At 37.6% G+C, this 19,988-nt stretch overlaps 1 non-coding gene across 1 annotated transcript; it reads left to right on the top strand.

The window, feature by feature from the left end:
* The first annotated feature begins 10,598 nt into the window (after positions 1-10,598).
* Positions 10,599-10,671, top strand: TRNAF-GAA (transfer RNA phenylalanine (anticodon GAA)). Its single transcript has one exon. It is a non-coding gene; the product is annotated as a tRNA-Phe (tRNA).
* Positions 10,672-19,988: the final 9,317 nt, after the last annotated feature.

Here is a 19,988-nt window from a genome sequence, read left to right on the forward strand (position 1 = left end):
AGGACTTTGATCCCAGGTTCAGGACTTTGCACTTGGCCTTCTTGAACCTCATGAGGTCTGCACAGGGCCACTTCTCAAGCCTGTCAAGATTTCTCTGGATGGCATGTTGACCACTCCACACAGATTGGTGTCTTTGGAAATCTTGCTGAGGGTTCACTCGATCCCATTGTTCATGTCCCCAACCAAGATGTTAAACAGTGCTGATCCCTATACTGACCCCCGAGGAACAACACTTGTTACTAATTTCCACTTGGGCATTGAGTCATTGACAGCAATTCTTTGAGTGTTACCATCCAGCTAATTCCTTACCCATCGAGTGGTCCATCCATCAAATCCATGTCTCTACAATTTAGAGAAAAGGTTATCATGGGGGATGGTGTCAAATGCTTTTCACAAGTCCAGTCTAGAAGATTGATTTCTTATGAGTCCATCATAAGAAGCAGAAACTCAGAGCCCTGACAAAAGACAGTCAAAATCATGCATCTGATGTTCACACCTGATTTTTGCAGCTGGGAGTGATCAGGTTCAGTGGCTTGATTCACATTCCTTGTCTCCCTCCACATGAGAAGGGGGAGGGGAATGAATAAAGAAACAAACAAGCAAAAGAAACAAAAACTTTGAGTCTTAGGAAGGAGATGGTAGTCCTGAACCCTTTTGAACATATGTTGCCAAGGAAACCCCTACTTGCTATCCCTTTCATACTGCTTGTCTGCTTCTGTCTCCAGGAAGAAGTGACAGTGGGAATCTGTTATTTTATAGTGGATGATGTGAACCAGTTTATATATATATTCAATTCTAAATGTAACTTTTCTTTCAACTCCAGAAGATCTAAGTGTTTTTAAACAATAAATTCACATTCTCCCTCTCCATCGATGTAAGACTTGTCAATATTTGCATCAGTTTCTTCTGTAAATTACTCTCTCTGTGATGACTTTAAACCTTACTACGGTGTATAAAAACAAGAGTTTTCCATGCTAATAAGATTTTTGTTAATCCTGTACTGTTGTGGCCATCCCTAAATAGTAAGCGTGTAACATGAGGAATAACAGGAAAAATATATTACTTAATCCTAGTTTATATCTTAAACATACTGAAGCTCATTCCTTCCTACAGATCAGTAACTGTATAGCAAAGATTAATGAATTAAGAGCACCATAACACAAATGTGTTATTTCCCCATTTTAAAGTTCAGATCAGTGACAAATAGAGGTGAAAGTTGAACAATTAATTTGCTGGCATAAAAACAAAAGTCTAAACCTCCTTTCACAGGACTTGTGAATGCAGGCTTTAGGTCGTGGGTAAGTAGCTTCTGCAAGTCTTAAAGGAAAGCAAGGCAAGGCAAAGGCAAGGTGAGTTGAGACAAGGAGCTGAGAGGAGGGGAGGGCAGGAGAGGAGAAGAGAGGGGAGGCAAGGGGAGGAAAGGAAAGGGAAAAGAAAAGGGAAAAAAATGGGAAAGAGGAAAGGGAAGGGAAGGGAAGGGAAGGGAAGGGAAGGGAAGGGAAGGGAAGGGAAGGGAAGGGAAGGGAAGGGAAGGGAAGGGAAGGGAAGGGAAGGGAAGGGAAGGGAAGGGAAGGGAAGGGAAGGGAAGGGAAGGGAAAAAGGAAAAGAAAAGAAAAGAAAAGAAAAGAAAAGAAAAGAAAAGAAAAGAAAAGAAAAGAAAAGAAAAGAAAAGAAAAGAAAAGAAAAGAAAAGAAAAGAAAAGAAAAGAAAAGAAAAGAAAAGAAAAGAAAAGAAAAGAAAAAAGAAAAAAAGAAAGAAAAAAGAAAAGAAAAGATGTTTTAATTGAAAGGGACTTAGTATGATCAAGTGCAACTGCCTGACCTCTTCAGGACAAACCAAATTAAAACATATTATTGAAGGTATTATCCAAATGCATCTTGACCACTGACCATCAACCACCTCACTAGGAAGCCTGTTCCAGTGTTTGACCATCCTCAATAATTTTTCCTAATATCCAGCCTGAACCTCCCCTGGAGCAGTTGTGTGCTGTTCCAACATGTTCTATCGACTGCTAGAGAGAAGAGATCAGTGCAAGAAGCAGGATTCCTTTCCACCTCCTCCAGAGCTGAGCTTTAAGAAAAGTGGTCCCTGCAACAGGAAACGCTGTTGGTCTCTACCAAGGAACCAGAGTATATGAGCTCAGCACAGCCCTGTCCAGCCTTGTCCAAAGCAAAATTTCTGCTACCTGTCACACTTTAATGTCAAATACTGTATTGCCTGAACAGCCTGGGCACCATGAAGGAGGCTGAAGCAAAGTGAAAAGAACCACCAAACTCAGACATTTTATATGTTTTTTTACAACCAAGTTCTGAGAAAGGAAATTGAAAGGGTTTGAATTCCCTTTAGTGACTTGGATATGAGCTGGTTTAGGATACCAGACCAATCCCATGTCTTGTCTTAAGTGCTGCAAGGAAGGGTGAATATTTTGGTGAAGGTTTCAGTACAGTTCTGCTCTCCAAAATTTTCTAACTATATTTCATAACATGTTTACAGATTGCATGATTTGCAACATAAATAGCTAATAAAATTTGGCCCTGTCTCCTTATGGAGCCATCCTAGATTCGGCAATTACCCATCTATATCCAGGGGCATACCCCATAGCTTTTGTGATTAAATTCTTTACAATTCTTAATTTTCAAAGGACACAGCTGTCATCCATTTATTGAAGAAACTAATTGAAGAAGCATTAACACTAGATTATCTTTGGGGTTTTGTATACTTACTTCCAACTCAGATCTCCAGCCAAGGATACAATGCATCTCTAAGACTTGCTCAGACTTTCGTAAGTGAATGGTTGTGAGAATGCGGATTTCATTTCAGATCAGTCTGTGAAGAGAGGACATGACATCAATGAACAACCTGAAGGTAATTAAAAGCAAGGAGAAAGAGCGAAATAAAGAGATATTACAAAATGAATGACTATGGTCATTATTTGTCCCTAGAAGCCAAAAGTAATTCTAAGCAAGATAAAAGCAGCACAAAGATGGCCAAACACAATTTGCACAGAAGTAGTGTTATGCCAGAAAGAAAGGAATGAGTCATGTGCATTCCTACATCTCACACCAGGCCTGCACTCAATAAATCAACACATGGGTTTAATTGCTGTGACAAATGAATACAGTAAGGGCAGTCAAATTCTGCTGGGTAATGCAGTCATCCAGCAAAACCCTGGTCGGCAGAGATATGTAGGTCAGTCATTATGGACCAGTGAGCAGAGAGAGTCCCTAGTGTGAGAGCCTAGATGGAAATCTCACAGTGTAATCTCTGTCTAATAAAATACCAGCTTGAAAGAGTGTCTGGCTTCAACATCCTTCTTAATAACCTTTAGCAGAAGAGGAAGGTATTAAATAAAGTGGCAATTAGCGAGACTGACAGAGCAAGAGAATGGGATTTATTGCCGTATTTTTCAGTTTGCTTGATTGTTTGCCTGTTTTTTGCTGTGATTCTACTGCCATTTTAAAAACCAGCTTCATAAAGGAGTGAGTTGAACAACCGAGATCTTAGAGTTTGAAGAAAACAAATTAACAGATTGGTAAAACTAGTATCCAAAGTAAGGGAGATAGGGTGCAGTTGTAGCCTATTTTCCCCACCGCTTCTGCCATTATCCATTGTGTGTGGAAGTCAACACTCAAAGGGTATTGGAAATAAAATGACCCAGAGGATGTGGAAGTATTAAGGAATGATGTCCATTTCTGTCCAGAGGTCTCAGTAATGCTGAAATCCTCCTTCATCTCAGTTCTATCTGGCTCAAGTGTTACTTATACAGAAGGTTGAATTTCTGTAGAGTAAATTAGAGCTAGAAAAACAAACCTGAAGCAAATTCATGTTTTGAGGTAGGAAAAGCAGCAGTTATTTTATCACTGATCAATTCTCCGTCTACCTGCTCTACTGGTGCAGGTAACAGAGATCAACTTGGACCAAATTTCCATATCTCAATGATGAATTTCTTCTGATAGAAACAACACTGTTCCCTGGCCATAAGTAAGACTTCCTCCATCAGGATATCTGGTGGAAGAACACAGCTAGCCATGAAACCAATGTGTCTCACTGCCTGATGAAGCCAACTGAGTACACTGCAACTGTAAGATAACCCTTATGAATACGTGCAGTAATATCAGTTCTAACACTGAATCTGATAGGAATGTGACTGACTCTAGGAGGTCTCTAAATTTTATTTGTTTTTATTGTAACTGGAGGAATGGCACCACCAAACATGACAACACATATTAAACATGTATGAAACACTTTTAATAACACAAATTATTAAAAAAGATGGAGAACAATTCTTTGCTCAATCAGATAATGACAGGAAAAGGGGGAATGGTTTGAAACTAAAAGAGGAGAGATTTAGATTAGAGGTCAGGAGGAAACTCTTCACTCAGAGGGTGGTGAGGCACTGTTGCAGGTTCCCAAGAGAGGCTGTGGATGCCCCATCCCTGGAGGTGTTCAAGACCAGGTTGAATGAGGCCCTGGCCAACCTGATCTAGTGGGTGGCATCCCTGCCTATGGCAGGGGGTTTGGAACTAGATGATCTTAAAGGTCCCTTACAACCCGAGCCATTCTATGATTCTATGATTATTTGGCATCTTCCAACCTAAATTGTCAGGAGTTCGTCATTCTCACAACCTGCAATCACCTACGTTTCCCCCAGAGAACATGCAATATTTTACAGGAGATTATGTAAGTTGAAATATCAAGATGCAATACTCAGTGGTTGAAATTAAAACATCATTTTTTTTTTCTCTGATGCCACATGCTTGTGAGACCCACTAAAGTAGGGATGATCATGAGAGCAGATAGGATTACAATACAGCAGTACAGTCAGCACCATTCCCTATTCCTATATAAAGGTCTCTGTGGGTATCTTAATGAATCCTTTATATTAGTCTTCAGAGATCAGAATATTGAGTGAACATATTTTGCTTCATGAAACATATCTAGGTCAAAATCCCCCATTTAAAACAAGTCATTACTTTTCTGGATTTGCTCATGGTGTTTTTTGCTGTTTGTTTTCTTTCACGTTGAGACGCTTGTACTTATCTATAGATTACTTTTGCTTTTCCCTCCATTACCACTTTTTCTTCTCTCTAATAGCATGTTTTGAGTGATATGGTAAAAAACACTCCATGAAAACAAAAAAAGAAACAAACAATAACAGCAACAACAAACAGACAGATATTTATTTTATGCTCTTATTTTAAATTATTGTTCTGTCAGGGATACAGACAATACCTTGATGGTTATTTGTTATGGAAGATATTACATAAAGGACAAGGCTAAAAACATCAGGGGGAGCTTACACTAATTGCAGTGTAAAAATAAAACAAAAAAAAAATAAAAAAAAATAATAATAAAATAAAATAAAATAAAATAAAATAAAATAAAATAAAATAAAATAAAATAAAATAAAAATTAGAAAAGTAGAAAAGGCACATAGGCTGCTTATAATGGCAAAGGCTGACTTTCTAAATTCATGTGGCTTAGATCTGATTTTGGTTTCACACAGTACATCTGTGATGCGTTGCTAACAGGAGGATATCCTCTTGCCATTTAAATAATCTCAACCATATTTTATGAGTACAGAAGCATAGATAAGGTAGGGGACAGGCTAATCCATACTGTATATAGGGCAGTCCCAAGCAGAGGGAAAATAGCTCTGTATTTAAGGGAACTCTCTTTATCAGATTCAGAAGGTAGGCCAATGTTATTTACAACCTTCCAGCAGCAATGTTTCATTACCAGAAACTGTCTTCCTCATTTTATTTATTTATTTTTGTTACAAAACCTAGCTCTGAAGATTCATCTAGGTCTCATGTGGTTTACAGCAAGTTGATTCAGCTAGCACAGGAAGAGAGCACAAGAAGAGACAAAAATAAACCTGAGTCTAGGGCACAAGAGGCAGATAAGTATTCTGTCTCAAAATTTCAGACACAGACCCATCATCTTTTGCAAATGAGTACTCTAATCAGTAGTCTTGAGTCTGAGCTGAATCTCCAAGTTACATTTGGTAAACTATAGTTTATATTCTGAGTCTGTTCTGTGTTTGAAGTTGGATTGAGAGGGGTACTGGGAAATCTTGTATGCGACAAGTTTATTAAAACAAAATCTGCACTCAAAATGTGCTCTCTGGAGGAAGGAAATTATACTGCTTTTCTCTCACTAATTCATTTATTTTTCTTTCCTTGCAATCTATTCATCTTGGGTCTAACATCTGCATCTTTTGGATATGCTCATCTGTAAAGATCCAGGTCAGATTACCCAACACACCAGCATTTTGTAGAACAAAGCGCAGTACCACTGTACCAGTATTTAACAAGAAATCCATTAATGTTGTTATGTTGCATTTAAGTTACACATTTTGGGGGAAATGATATTCCTTTTGTAATATTATTTTTGTATTAACCAGATTTACAGAATTTAGAAAAAATGTGTTGTGCAAAAAGACTTGTGCCTGGAAAACAGGTGTTAGACTTACCTGTCCAAAGTCACCATGTGACCTTGAGTGAACATGGAGATTAATCACCTCTTCCCCCCCCCCCCCCCAAGACCCACTTGAAAATCAGAGCTTACTTAGAAGAAAATGATGCCTAATCAGACACATATTTCAATGTAGAAACGTGCAAGAGCACATACATAAAAATCAGTATTAGTCTGCTCAAACAACAGATCTGTCTATATGTACATTTTCTAGATGAATTGTTGTTTGTTTGTTTGGTGGTGGTGGTGGTGGTTTTTATTTTGTTTTGTTCTGTTTTTCCTCAAAAGTGGCCAACAACAAGGGTTCCTGAGCTTCTCACAGACCTCGGTGCATTTACCATGGTAACTTTATCAAGCAAAGGATTGCTATTAATTACTTATACAGAGTTCAGGAAACCAACTTTACTTATGTGACTGCTATTTGTCCTTCCCACTGTAAACAAAGAACATGTTCAAGACCACCTGATGAAACTGAACAAGTACAGGTCTATGGGACCTGATGCCATGCATCCGAGGGTCCTGAGCGAAGTGACTGATGTAGTTGTCAAGCCTCTCTCCATCATATTGAAAGAGTCCTGGAAGTTAGGTGACTGGGAAAAAAAAAAAAAAAAAAAAAAAAAAAAAAAAAAAAAAAAAAAGAGAGAGAGAGATCTCACTCCTATATTTGAAAAGTTATAAAGGAGGACCCAGGAAACTACAGACCGGTGAGCCTCACCTCTGTGCATGGGAAGATCCTCCTGGAAGCAATGTAAAGGCACATGCAGTACAGGGAGGTGATCTGAGACAGACGGTATGGCTTCAACAAGAGCAAAAAGTTACTCTGTTGATAAAGTAAGATTTAATAAAGTCAATTAGTAAGAATGGTGAGGGATTACTTTGTATTTCCTTAGATATATGAGATACAGTGCCTAAACTAACAGATGTATCCTGTGAGGGCTAACTACGGTCCCTGCTGATAAGTTGCTTGATACTCACATATCTTGGTACTCACAGCACATAGACCCTACCTGTCCCTCTGCAGTGCCTGGACTACTGCCTGGCAGTGACAGACTTTTAGGCTATGTCCGAGATATCTCAAATGCCAGAAGTCTTTCAAAGGTAACTATGTAGGGGTTTTAAAAGATCTGTATACCAGATTTGGGACCATCTGGACGGACATAGCAGCCTAAAGAGATCTTTTAAAAATATAGTATTATCTTTGAGGATCAAAGGAAAAGTCTCTTGTGCTTTAGCCCAGCCTCCTAACCAGGACCAGTTTACGTTACCTGGGAAGCTTGTCCAGCCTAATTAGCTGCCCAATTAGCTGCTGTCTCTTATTATTTCCTGTTTGCTTTATGTATGCTCGATTTACAAAGGTGACACACTCTTATTGTGCAAGTTATATTATTATCAAATTATTCAGATTTTAGTAAAAGCAGACAGAAAATATCAGCCTTCTCTGATAAAAATGTGATTGGTCTTTCATATGTTTACAAAGATGCTGAGCTCCTATTAAATGTATTATAGGAGGCTTCCTAACATTAATTGCAGCAAGCTCCCCTTTTCTATGCCCTACTTCAAGCCTTTTCACAAATTATTCTTTATCTGCGTTGTCCCCTGGGAAACCTGCGCACCAACATGTGATGCTGGGAAAAAAATAAATAATTTTTCTTTGTTCTCACCACAGGTACACACACACATGTACACATATATACACACACTTATTTACCTAGTGAATGAATGCAGTTAACTTCGTACTATGCATGCAGTGTTCAGGACTGGAGAAGAAGGAAATATGCTACTGACTCTAATTCCTGCGGAAACTGAGTTGGCTATAAATTGACATTGAATTTGGTACCTAATAGTGTTATATTTTTTCAATAATTTTTGTGCACTTGTCACAGAAGTTTGGCAAAATGGTGCACATATTGTATTGCATGTCATAGATATAATAATTTATGGTGTGTTGATGTCTTGCAATCTAGTGCAGTGTACTAAATTTGGGAATAGCACTTTTTGTCAGTTTGGAAGTATAATCAGTAATGACATATCTTCAAGAGCCCTTTCATTTTTTTTCCCAGTTCTTCAAATGACTAATACTTCTATTAATGGAGAGAAAGGGCAAAAGAATAAGTCAGACCATGGAAAGCAAAAGACACAAAGGTAGAATTGCAACAGGAGGTACAAATTATACACAGGAGACTTAGATGACTTAGGGGAGTACCAGTGCAGTCTAGAAATTCTCTTTCAGAGGATGACTCTAGTTAGAAGCTAATTCCTGTTGGCAATATGGTCACTGCTCAGTCATCTACAGGCTAAATTGTTTTGAAGAGCACTTTTCCTTTTAAGTACAGAGATATCTGCATCACAGAAGCCATTAAGATAATCTCCTAGGAAATCTGAGGAGTGAAAACTCAAGCACTGAAGAACTTTAGATATTTCCATCCTCATTGTTAACCCAGTATTTGTAAGGTCTCTGAAGAACTACTCTACGCAGTCTGGGAATTCAAGAGTAATATAGCCCTCTCAATGAAAGATAAACAATAGTAATACTCCATGAAGAGCTGAGCAGGATCTGTCACCCAGCCCGATTGCCCAGCCTTTTCCCTAAATATCATAGACTCTTCATGAATTACATAGATAAAAAAAAAAAAAAAAAAAAAAAAAAAAAAAAAAACAGTAAATCATCAGTTTTTGAAATTTTCATTTTAACTAACAAGCTCATTCTCTATACAGGATATAGTTCCTGAATGAAATAGCTTGATTTTTGTTTGTTTGTTTGTATTTATTTTTTTCATTTAAAAGAGAGAGAGACATAAGGGAGGAAAATCTTCTCCTGACTGTTAAATAATGAAAGTAGGCCAAGTCCTGCTAGGATCCCAACTTCTCCAAGATTATTTATCATTTTCTTCTTTTACTTCTTCCTTTACCCTAGTAACATCACTTGAGATTCCTGTGAATTCCACACCAGGGCCTCCCAGTCTGCTGCTGCTCAGATGCAATAAATGGAATCAGAAAACTGTTGTGATAAACAGTCATACAGATTTTTTAATGAAGGGAGAAATTTAGTCTTTTACTTGAGCAAGTCAGAAAAGAATCATTTTCATTGTGGGGTGTTATATAACTCAATTTGTCCCAAATGGTATAAAAGTCAGTAGTGATATATTTACAGTCGTTCTGTAAGATTCAAGTAACTGAACAAGGGTCTAAACAAGTGAGAATCTGAGTTTCCATTGTTGTTGAAAATTTGCCTTTATTAGGAAACAGGGATGGGATTCGTGTCATCCAGCTTCAGATATATATCTTCAGTGTAGGTGTCTCCAGATGTGCTAGTCACTGTAGGCATCTTTGTAGTCAGCTGAGAACAGCCGTGAATGAATAAGTACAATTCCCATGACCTATTTTAGAAGTCTAAATTCAGACCCTACAAGCACTTTTTATCTTTTCATAGAATGGAAGGAGGTCCTAGATGGAAATGTCAAAATTTATTCAGATGAACTGCACTGTAGGTGACTTGAAGTTATATAGTGGAACATGAAAACAGATATTGTGTGATGTGCTGTGAGGACCTTTATAAGGTCCTACTTGGAAAATAAACTAAAACTACTGACTGTCAGGTCCAAGGAAAAGTTGTTATACCAGGGTAGGAGAAAGATATTGCTAAAGGAAGCTAAAAGGAAACAAAGGAAGACTTTAAAACACGGGAAAACAAACAAAGAAACAAAGAAACAACAACAACAACAACAAAAACACTATAAATTCAAACTGAACTTTCCAAAGCCCCCAAAACTGGTAAGGTAGCCCCCATGCTACCTTACCAGTTTTAATATATTTTCCATTGGCAATGAAAACATACTAACTTTAAGACTTTTTCTGATGTCTCTGGGAAATCGTGGCAGGGTTGGTAGTCGCCTTTGAAGAATCAGTTGCAGGCTGGTGTGTGCAGACTTGTAGCAGATGCCCTCCTTGTGGGCTGAGTGTCACTGATTTCAGTGGATCATAGTGTTCTCCCACCTGTAGTATTTTGCCCCATAATAGGACAAGAGTGAACTGTCCACAGAAACAGTCTGAATGGGAAAGGTCTTAGAGGGCTTGATGTTCCATCTGGGAACTGACTGGGGGAGTGGTCACACCCAAGCAGGGCTGAAGTAGCTCAGCTGGGAGAGCGTTAGACTGAAGATCTAAAGGTCCCTGGTTCAATCCCGGGCTTCAGCAATGTTTTTCCTGGAAGATTTTGAGGTTTCATTTCTGGCCATGCCACTAGAAAAAAGATGTGTATGTACTGGAAAGAGTCCAGTGAAGGTCCACCAAGAGTAAGGGATCTTCTAGGAGGAGAGGCAGAGAGAGATGGGACTCTTCTGCCTGAAGAAGAGGAGGCTCAGGAGAAATCTTCTCAATGTTTAGAAATACTTGCAGGGAGCTTGCAAAGAGGACTGAGCCAAGCACTTTTCAGTGGTGCCCAGTGCCAGGACAAGAGGCAAAGAGCACAAGCTGGAAAACAAGAGGTTCCATCTGAACATCAGGAAACACTTTATTGTGCAGGTGACAGAGCACTGACACAGGCCACCCAGAGAGGTTGTGGAATCTCCCACTCTGGAGGTCTTCAAAAGCCACATGGACATTGTCCAGGGCACGCTGTTGTACGTATCCCTGCTTGAGCAAGGGGTTGGACCAGATGACTTTTAGAGGTTCCTTTTAACCCCAACCATTCTGTGATCTGTGATTCTGTGTTCTGCAGGGCTTTGGTCAGAATTCATAACAAAACCTGGACAACAACTAAGACTGATCCTTCACAGCATGTCTTTGCATGCGTTTTCCCCATTCACTATTATTGGTGTTGGATAAAATGCTATCCTGGATCAAATCTGAGAAATCCCTCCTTCTCCTTGATGGTCTTGCCTTTGCACTACATGGAAGTGCTTAGGCACTCCAGACTTTTTGTCTTTCCCTCTTCTCTGGTTTCAAAGCAGCAGAGTGCACTGGACTTGCTAAAATTGCTCTTTTGCCATTCCAGCTATCTTTCCTGTCCCTCATACCAGTGTAGGGGAAAGCATTGCTTTTAACCAACCTCACTATGGCCCTGACTACTCTAAAGTGCCATGAAGCAGGCATTATTAATAAAACAAACAAACAAAAAACATGGAGTCAAACTGTGCTCTCATGATGGAAAAGCTCTTTATGTATGCAACTCTTGCACTTATCCTGTTCATTGAATGGAACCACAGATATCTACAGTGTAATAAGGCAAACACTATGAAAATTATGAAGTTTCTTACAGTACGATTGCATGAAAGGACTTGAAAGCTGAATATCAAAGTTTCAACAGGTACTTGTGAAGGGGATAATCTTGTATGGGAATTAAATCCATGATTTTTGCTGTCTATATAATTATTAATGGTCTGTACTTGTTTCTGTTTTAATTGTTTACCAGTATACTGCATAGATCTTTGGTCCCACGAACAAAAGAATTAAGGAATAAAAATGGAGTTAAGATTCTGATTGCATCTAAATGTACATAATGAGGACTTTTGAAATCAGCACTGATCCAGAACATCATGTGTATGTGATGCCCAGAGTGAAAGTTCAATCTACACAAATATTTGATCAAAAAAAAAAGTCAGCAAGATAATTATCCTGAGATCAGCTGGAATAAGGAGACAGGGAAATATTTGAGCTAGTTCACTGATGAGGGGGTCCTGAGTAAAGAGCTTGACAAAGCTTTAGTGAATGCAAGTTTGATGCTCCTGGCCTGGAAGTAAGGAGGCATCAACAGTTTGTTAGAGCCTCTGTACACAGAAATAACTTCTGATGTCCCATACATGCCCATCTACAACAATGGAAGCAAAGATCTGACAAGCAGGAAATTGCAAACGACTCTTCAACAATATGCATTGTTCTCTCAGCTGGTCTTCACCTTTCAAGGGATAAACTATTGCTGTCCCCATTGGTTCACTGCACTATGTAACATTATTCGTGCCGTGTCCAGGCTAATACTATCTTGACACCTGGCAGAAAACACAAAACTCACCAGACAGTCAGATTCATGCATAAAATGAAGCATAAGATAGGAGCAACGGAATAATTATAGACCTAAGTATGATTCTTTCTGGCATACTCGGGAAAGAGTACTTTCAAACCCCCTTTCTTAAGCTTACTCTAGCTTCTATATCTTATTGTAAGATCACAAAGGAAAGCTGAGCTGGAGCATCTAAGGTATGGGAAATAAATAAAAAAAATCTGTCTTTAAACTGCTGTTAGCTGCAAAAGCTGGGTGCCTGTGAGCATGCAAGACTGCAGCTCTTGCCTGAAATATCCAGAGCCACATATGTCCGTCAGAAAATGGCCAAAATCTCACAACATAACTCTTTCAGTAAGACTTATGGTTCTCTTCTGTTTCTGGGTAACACTCAAATATTTTTACAGCAATGTTTGTGATAATAGTTCAGTATCAAGGGTAATCTGAGTAACAAGAACCACCCAATCTAATTTAATAGGAGGTTCTATAAAATTAGAAGCAAGTAAACTTTTGCATCTATCTGTAGTGAAGGAAAGATTCAAGTCTATAAAAAAAGTCTATGATTTTTGCTCAGCAGATGACCCTATGCACATTAGAGCAGTCCCTCACCTCTGTACCTCTGACTAGTAAACCAGTGCATTACCATAGCTGAAGAAAAAGAGGTACCAAACAGCTGTACCTATTTTAAAGAAAAAAAAATCTCAGAGGACTGTTATTATACAAGCAAATTTGATATGGGCATACAAACTGGCACAAACTCTCTACTAGCATAAATCATTCTGGTGTCATTATGAGTTTGGAACAGTTTTTAGACCTGCAGACAACCCAACCTCTTGCTCTTGCAGCGGACAGCTAGGAAAGCCAGTTACAGTAATTGCATCCTCAGCCATGCATGTGTTGGACTAAAGCACATTTCCCTGATCAGCTCATGGAAGCTGAAATATGCAGTTCACATAAACATGGAAAGACAGCATAAGTTATATACCCTGTGAAGGAGCTGCCAAGGTCACTGAACCAGGGTTTCTGTGTCACTAAGGAAAATGAAATTTTGTGGGAGAGACAAATTTCCACAAGGAAAGAAATAGACAGAGCGAGTGCTTTGCAAATGACTCTGGGAAAAAGAGCAGTACTGAAATATTGTTCCCATTACGGCTACTAGCACATGAGATAATTGTGTTTGAGGTTGGTAATTACCATATTTGCATGTTTAGGTTGTATCAACTCCTTCCGTGTTATTAAGTGTCTACAGCATTATTTCATCAGAATGGCACACTGTCATTTCAGGGGCTGAAGAATCTCCTGTGAGTCAAAGCACACAGCTTTAAAAATAATAATATATATATATATATATATATATATATATATATATATATATATATATATATATATATATATATTTTATATATATATATATATATATATATATATATATATATATATATATTATATATATATATATATATATATATATATATATATATATGTATATACATATTTTGTGGTCCCACATTTTCATTCTTCATCAAACCTGCAAAAAGCAAATCCATCCCAGGAAAACAGCAACAAAGATAATATAGATACAGCAGGGGAAGGCAGCTTTGGAAGTTTAGGGTTCTGTAATTTATAGTACCTGTACTAAGCAACTCTGCTGATACTCCTCCACACATCACAATACAGAATTAATAATAACTGCATTTTGTTCTGTGCACTTATCAGCCTTTATTCTAAGTACTGCAAAATGTTTTATAGACACTAATTAGTTAAACTTTAAAAGCCATGCTCAGTGCACTTAATTCATTGGTAGTTATCTCAGGATTCAATTTATCTGTAAGCCCCATAAAAGTTTTGGAAAGTAAGTAGCTTTGCACAAATTTGAAGATATAACCTGATTGTATGAGTCATTTGTAAGTTACATACTGAGACATTTCTGAATTTTTCTGGGTAATCGACATCAAATATATAAAAATACATCCTCATAAAATAGAGATCTAAGAAGAAAGAAAGGGGACAACTGAAGACTAATGGAGAACACTGAATCAAATGGAATAATCCATCCACAGAAACATCTTGTTTCCCTCCTGACATCTCTAAAACTTTCACTCCATTTAGGAGTGGAGGGTCATTGACAAATCTGAAAAATTAACCAGTTGAGATAAAGAAAATTTAAAAAATGTGTTGTTTAGAAACAGATTTTCAAAACTGGCCTCAGGTTCTTGGGTACTTTTATTTTTCAAAAATAAGCAAAACATGTAGAATAATATTTGTATTTTGATGCGAACACTCACGTGAAAAATCTAATGTCAGAATTTGAAGTGATCATTTTCTGAGGTCCTGATATTTTCTGCCTTATCCTCCAATCAAGTCAATTAGTGAATGTCACAATTAAGCAAATGACCAGGTGGTCATATTCAAAGAATTTCCTTGTTTCAGATGTTATTCCTTCCCTTTTAACTGTATTTACAGATGTCTAAAACTAAAAACTTAAGGTGAAAGTATTGAAAATTATAAACCATTTTGGGAAAACATTCTGAGAATTCTGGGAATTGTTGTTCTATTTGTCTTGGAAACAGGGATACATCCAAATGATGTAGTTTGCTGAAAATTAAGCTCCTATGCGTACCCACTATGATGCGTACCCACAGTGAAATAGAAATGATAAATAAACACATGGTGGAAGATGAAGACCATTATTAAAGTAGAAGACAAGACAGTGTTCAAAGGAAAGTGAAGAATTCTTGAAATGAATTGGAGAGTTGCAAGTAAAAAGCGCAGAAAACCCCAATGGAACAAAAAAGATCAACATCAATGTTACACAGATAAAAATAGTCCAAAGTGACTCTAAAGACACGAGAATGGACATAAGAATTTCTCCGAGGTGTAGTCTAATATATTGTTGATTTTATGTTCAATATAAGATTTAGAAGTGGTGAGTGGAAAAACTGAAACCATAAGATGCCTCTGGAGAAAGAACAAATCATTTCTCATGTATCATTTTGTATAATATTGAATGATGTGTTTTAAATAGGAGGAAAGACATTGCAGGAGAGTACATTTAACAGTAGAGTAGGAAGAGGTAGTTATTGATTTATTGATGTTCTCTTCCAATTGTCACAGTGGCCTTAAGAATCCATACACACCACCAGAGTTTTTAACTTTTTTCTAAAACTTTTAAATGTGTCTTGTAGCTGTTCCTTTTTAGTTCCCCAAAAGCCTACAGAGCCCTTTACCATGCAATCCAGGCTACAAGTAGATATCCATCTTTCTGAATTTCAGGTGAGCTGAAGTCTATTCTATTTGGAGAGTATCTTTTTTCTACAGATCTTAAGAATTTTATCTTATTTTCTTATTTGAAAGGAGGTCACTTCTCTGCATATGATACAAATCAAAAAAAAAAAAAAAAGTGGTACTATCATCAGTCATCACAGTTATCTGAGTTGTGTCTTTTTATATTTGTTTCAGTTTGAGCAAATTTCTGTTTTTTTTTTTTTGTTTTTTTTTTTTTTATTTTTTTGAGTTATTGTTTATTTGTCTTTACAAGGTTGTCTGTATTAATAAGTCCTATCAAGTCAATTATTGAATTGGATAGTTGCAACCCAGATCCAGCTACTTAGTATTTAATTATGACTCCTTAAAAATGCTGTTCCAAGCTGAATTCTTCAAATCAAGCAAGTTCATATTTAATATTGCACTTGGATCACAACAACCCCTGGCAGCAGTATAGGCTCGGGGAAGAGTGGCTAGGAAGCTGCCTAGCAGAAGGTGGTGCTGGTGGTGCTGGTTGACAGCAGCTGAACATGAGCCAGCAGCGTACCCAGGTGTCCAAGAAGGCCAATGGCATCCTGACTAAAATCAGAACTAGTATGGCCAGAAGAACTAAGGAAGTGATTGTCCATCTGCTCAGGAACGTACAGAGATCAGTGGAGCTGATGAAGAGATTAGAAAACCAGATTTACATGTATGAGAAGCAACTGAGGGAACTGGGGCTGTTTAGACTGGAGAAAAGGATGCTGAGGGAAGACCTCATTGCTCTCTTGGTCTCTTTTCTGGGGTCACAAGTGACAGAACTCAAGGCAGTGGCCTCAAGATGTCCCAGGATGTATGAGGATATATGATGCATAAGAAGGAAGTGAACTTCAAGTGATCAGATAATAATAACAGAAGTTTTGAATCACTCCTGGAATGCTAAATTCAGGATTTCTCCTTGATCAAAATACTTAAGACCAGAATGTTGTAGATGAAAATTGTTGTAAAGCAGATGCATAATCATATGCTTTTCAGTCCAGTAACAGCTATGTTACTCTTTTCTTAAACTTCAGTTCAGCAGTTCAGCATTCCATTTTGCAGGACCAAGAGGAAAGGCTCTCTGTCTAGTGAAAAAGGTGGAGTGCCACAAAAACACTTTTATGTGTTTAGCCAAAAGAGAAGAGGGCCTATTTCATCTTAATATTGTTATATATTTGCTTAATAGTGCTATAAGTTTTCTAGGAGTAGGACAGGGACACCTCACTGGCTGGTAGGTTTAGTATCTCAGCTGTAGTATCCCCTAAGTGCTTTTGTCTGACAGTCTGCTTTTGCCTCTGGGTTCCCATTTTTCCCCTCAACAGCTGCTCTTCATCCATTTGCTTCTGTCCCATAGGCACAATGACATCTGTCACAGCCTTGAAGGCATTTCAAGGCAGATGTTTACAAGGACCATGACTACAGGTGTCATGAGCAGCCTGGTGACACTGATTCCTGAGGCATCTTACAGCCTCTCTGACAGACTATCTGTCTTCCTTAAAGTAGAGGAGAGGCACTTTTTAGACCGTACTTGTGGACATAAAATGGAGATAGAGACAGTTACCATTATAACTTTTTGTGGCCCATGAGACAGGAAAATTAGTGTTGTTAGAATGTACCTGTCTGTCCTCCCTGCATTTTGAAAGTGTGATGGAAATGACTTGGACTGACAGATATAGAGAATAATTGGCCCAGCACTGTATGGAGAAATGTTTCTCATTTATTTCTTTAGCAGTTTCAATCTCTATATCATGTTTCTCGTCTCTTTTTTTTTTTTTTTTGAGCTAATGCTGTGTTTTTTGCACTATTTTTTTTTTGTTTGTTTTTGTTTTCTATGGCTCTAACAAAATATTCTGAATATTTTCAGTAAAAAATATTTCCTTGGAAGTCATCTTGGTGATTTCCTCTGTCATTAGGTCAGTAGGATGCTTGTCTCTAAAGGAGGAAAAGATGTCATCTAGTAATAGGGCACTTTTTCTTGCTGCTTTGTTCCATCTAAAGAAATCTCGTTTGCACACATTGCTGTTGAAGTCATGTAAGGTTTTGTAAGAGAATCAACTTCTGCACAGTGCAAGTTGCTCAGTATTTTCCAGTTATCCTTGTAGTGAAGATGGAGTGGCATCTCTTCAGTAACAGATATTTTAAAGCATTTTCAAAGTTTTATCATGGATATGTCTTATGACATTAATTAAAAAAAAATGGGTTAATAAACTTTCTGTTCATTATATACCTTCTGAACAAACATATTTCTAATTTATTTTAAGAGTTACTGACTTTTCAACTTTTTTAATTTTCAAAACTGATTTCAGTAAACATTTCTTATTGAAGGAGTAGAAAGTACAACAGGCCAATCTCTTAGAAAGACTTAAAAAAATAAACGTTTTCTGAAATTCCTGACACTTTCTTAATCTTTAATAAGACCCTTGCTACTTCAAATATATGAGATACTTTCGCCTGTGCAAGCATTTCCAGAAATTGCATAGGTGTATGTATTTCATTCTAGCATGCAGTATTTGCCTGGATCAGTAACCTTCCAACAATTTAATTATATTCTCCAAGCTCTGTTGATGCAATGTATAAATAGTTCAATAAATTATAACTTAGTGTAACTAATCTGCAACTGTATAAGTCAACATGATCCATATTTCCATCAAATGTTCTCAGCCTGGTAAATTTTCTTGTTTTCATATGTCTAAGGAAAGAAAGAAGATCTATGAATCTATGACTGGTGCTATTTAGGGCCATATTCAGTGGAACATGTTAAGATTTTTCATATTTGCTAATTAGAAGCCTAATTTTGGTGACTAACCTGACGTATTTTCCCTGAAAGCTTTTTAATATTTAAAGAAGGCTTATAAAAAGATGGAGTGACCCTTTGCTCAGGAAGACATGGACAGGACAAGGGGGAATGATTTTAAACTAAAAGAGGAGACATTTAGAGATCAGAGGTTAGGAAGATAATATTTACTCAGGGGGTAGTGAGGCACTGGAAGAGGTTTCCCAGGGAAGCTGTGGATGCCCCGTGCCTGGAGATGTTCAACACTGGGTTGGATGAGGTCCTGGCCAACTTGATCTAATGGATGGCATCCCTGCCCATGGCAGCGGGGTTGGAACTAGATGATCTTTAAGGTCCCTTCCAACTCCAGTAATTCTATGACTTTATGAATCCTGACCCCTGGTAGCCTCAGCATGAACATGATGACAAAGCAGTTCTGAAGCAGACAAAATCACTGGCTATACTTTAAAATCTTTCCCAGGGACCTTTGCAAGGGCCAGGATGTAGTACCTGCTCCCCTGTTGTATAGCAATGTCATGAAATACAAGCCTCCTATTAGGGAATGTATACCTGAGATACTAGGTGCTCAAAAGGAGAGAAACAGACTGAAGAATACACTGCTGTTCATGTACGCTCAGTAACAACTAGCAAGATTGCATAAATGCTGTGGATATGTGGGTTTCATTGTGTTCACACAGACATTCCTCTGTATGCTTTCTTGTTTTTCTATCATTTTGCGCTATCTAATTAGCATGCCAACTCATCTTTTTCCTCTGCTTTAAGGATTTTGTTTGTACTCCCTTTATTTTACCCTGTTTTCCTTTTCATAATACATTTTTCATAATTTATCATTCATTTACATTTCAATTAAGAACACTAGCTGTTTATAAAAGCTACCCTGATGGGAAGCATGAAATAAATTATTGAAGTTCGTATAATCTGCACTTCCCATTACCACCTCATTTACCTTAATGGCACTAAAAAGACTGTCACCCTCAATACAGTTCATGCTTGTAATAGGAATTCCCTTGGTACCTAGTCTCATGTGAATTACATATTTGCATATTTTATAGGTTGTGTTTGGTGATTATAGGCTGAGCTTTAAAGTGCCATTCTTTAAGTATGACAGCTACATGGAAAGCTACCTTTCCATAGTCAAAAGATGATGGTTCTTGATTCAAACAGCTAACATTTTTTAAAGAATCCCTAGAAGTAATCTAGAGATATTGGACACTAGCAAGCTGTCTACCCATTAAAAAAAAAAAAAAAAAAGAAGAAGAAAGGGGGGGGGAAGAGGGACGACAGATATTTTTTTTCCATTTTTGCATAAAAAAAAATCCATTCAAATGTAAAGGAGAAAAGAAGAAATTAAAAACAAAACAAAAAACAAAAATGCCTATTTTTTAGTTACTGCCTATTTTAATAGACATTTAATAATGCCTATTTTTAGTTAGTTAAAAA

The sequence above is a fragment of the Anas platyrhynchos genome, chromosome W (assembly GCF_047663525.1).
Source record: "Anas platyrhynchos isolate ZD024472 breed Pekin duck chromosome W, IASCAAS_PekinDuck_T2T, whole genome shotgun sequence".
Classification (NCBI taxonomy): domain Eukaryota; kingdom Metazoa; phylum Chordata; class Aves; order Anseriformes; family Anatidae; genus Anas; species Anas platyrhynchos.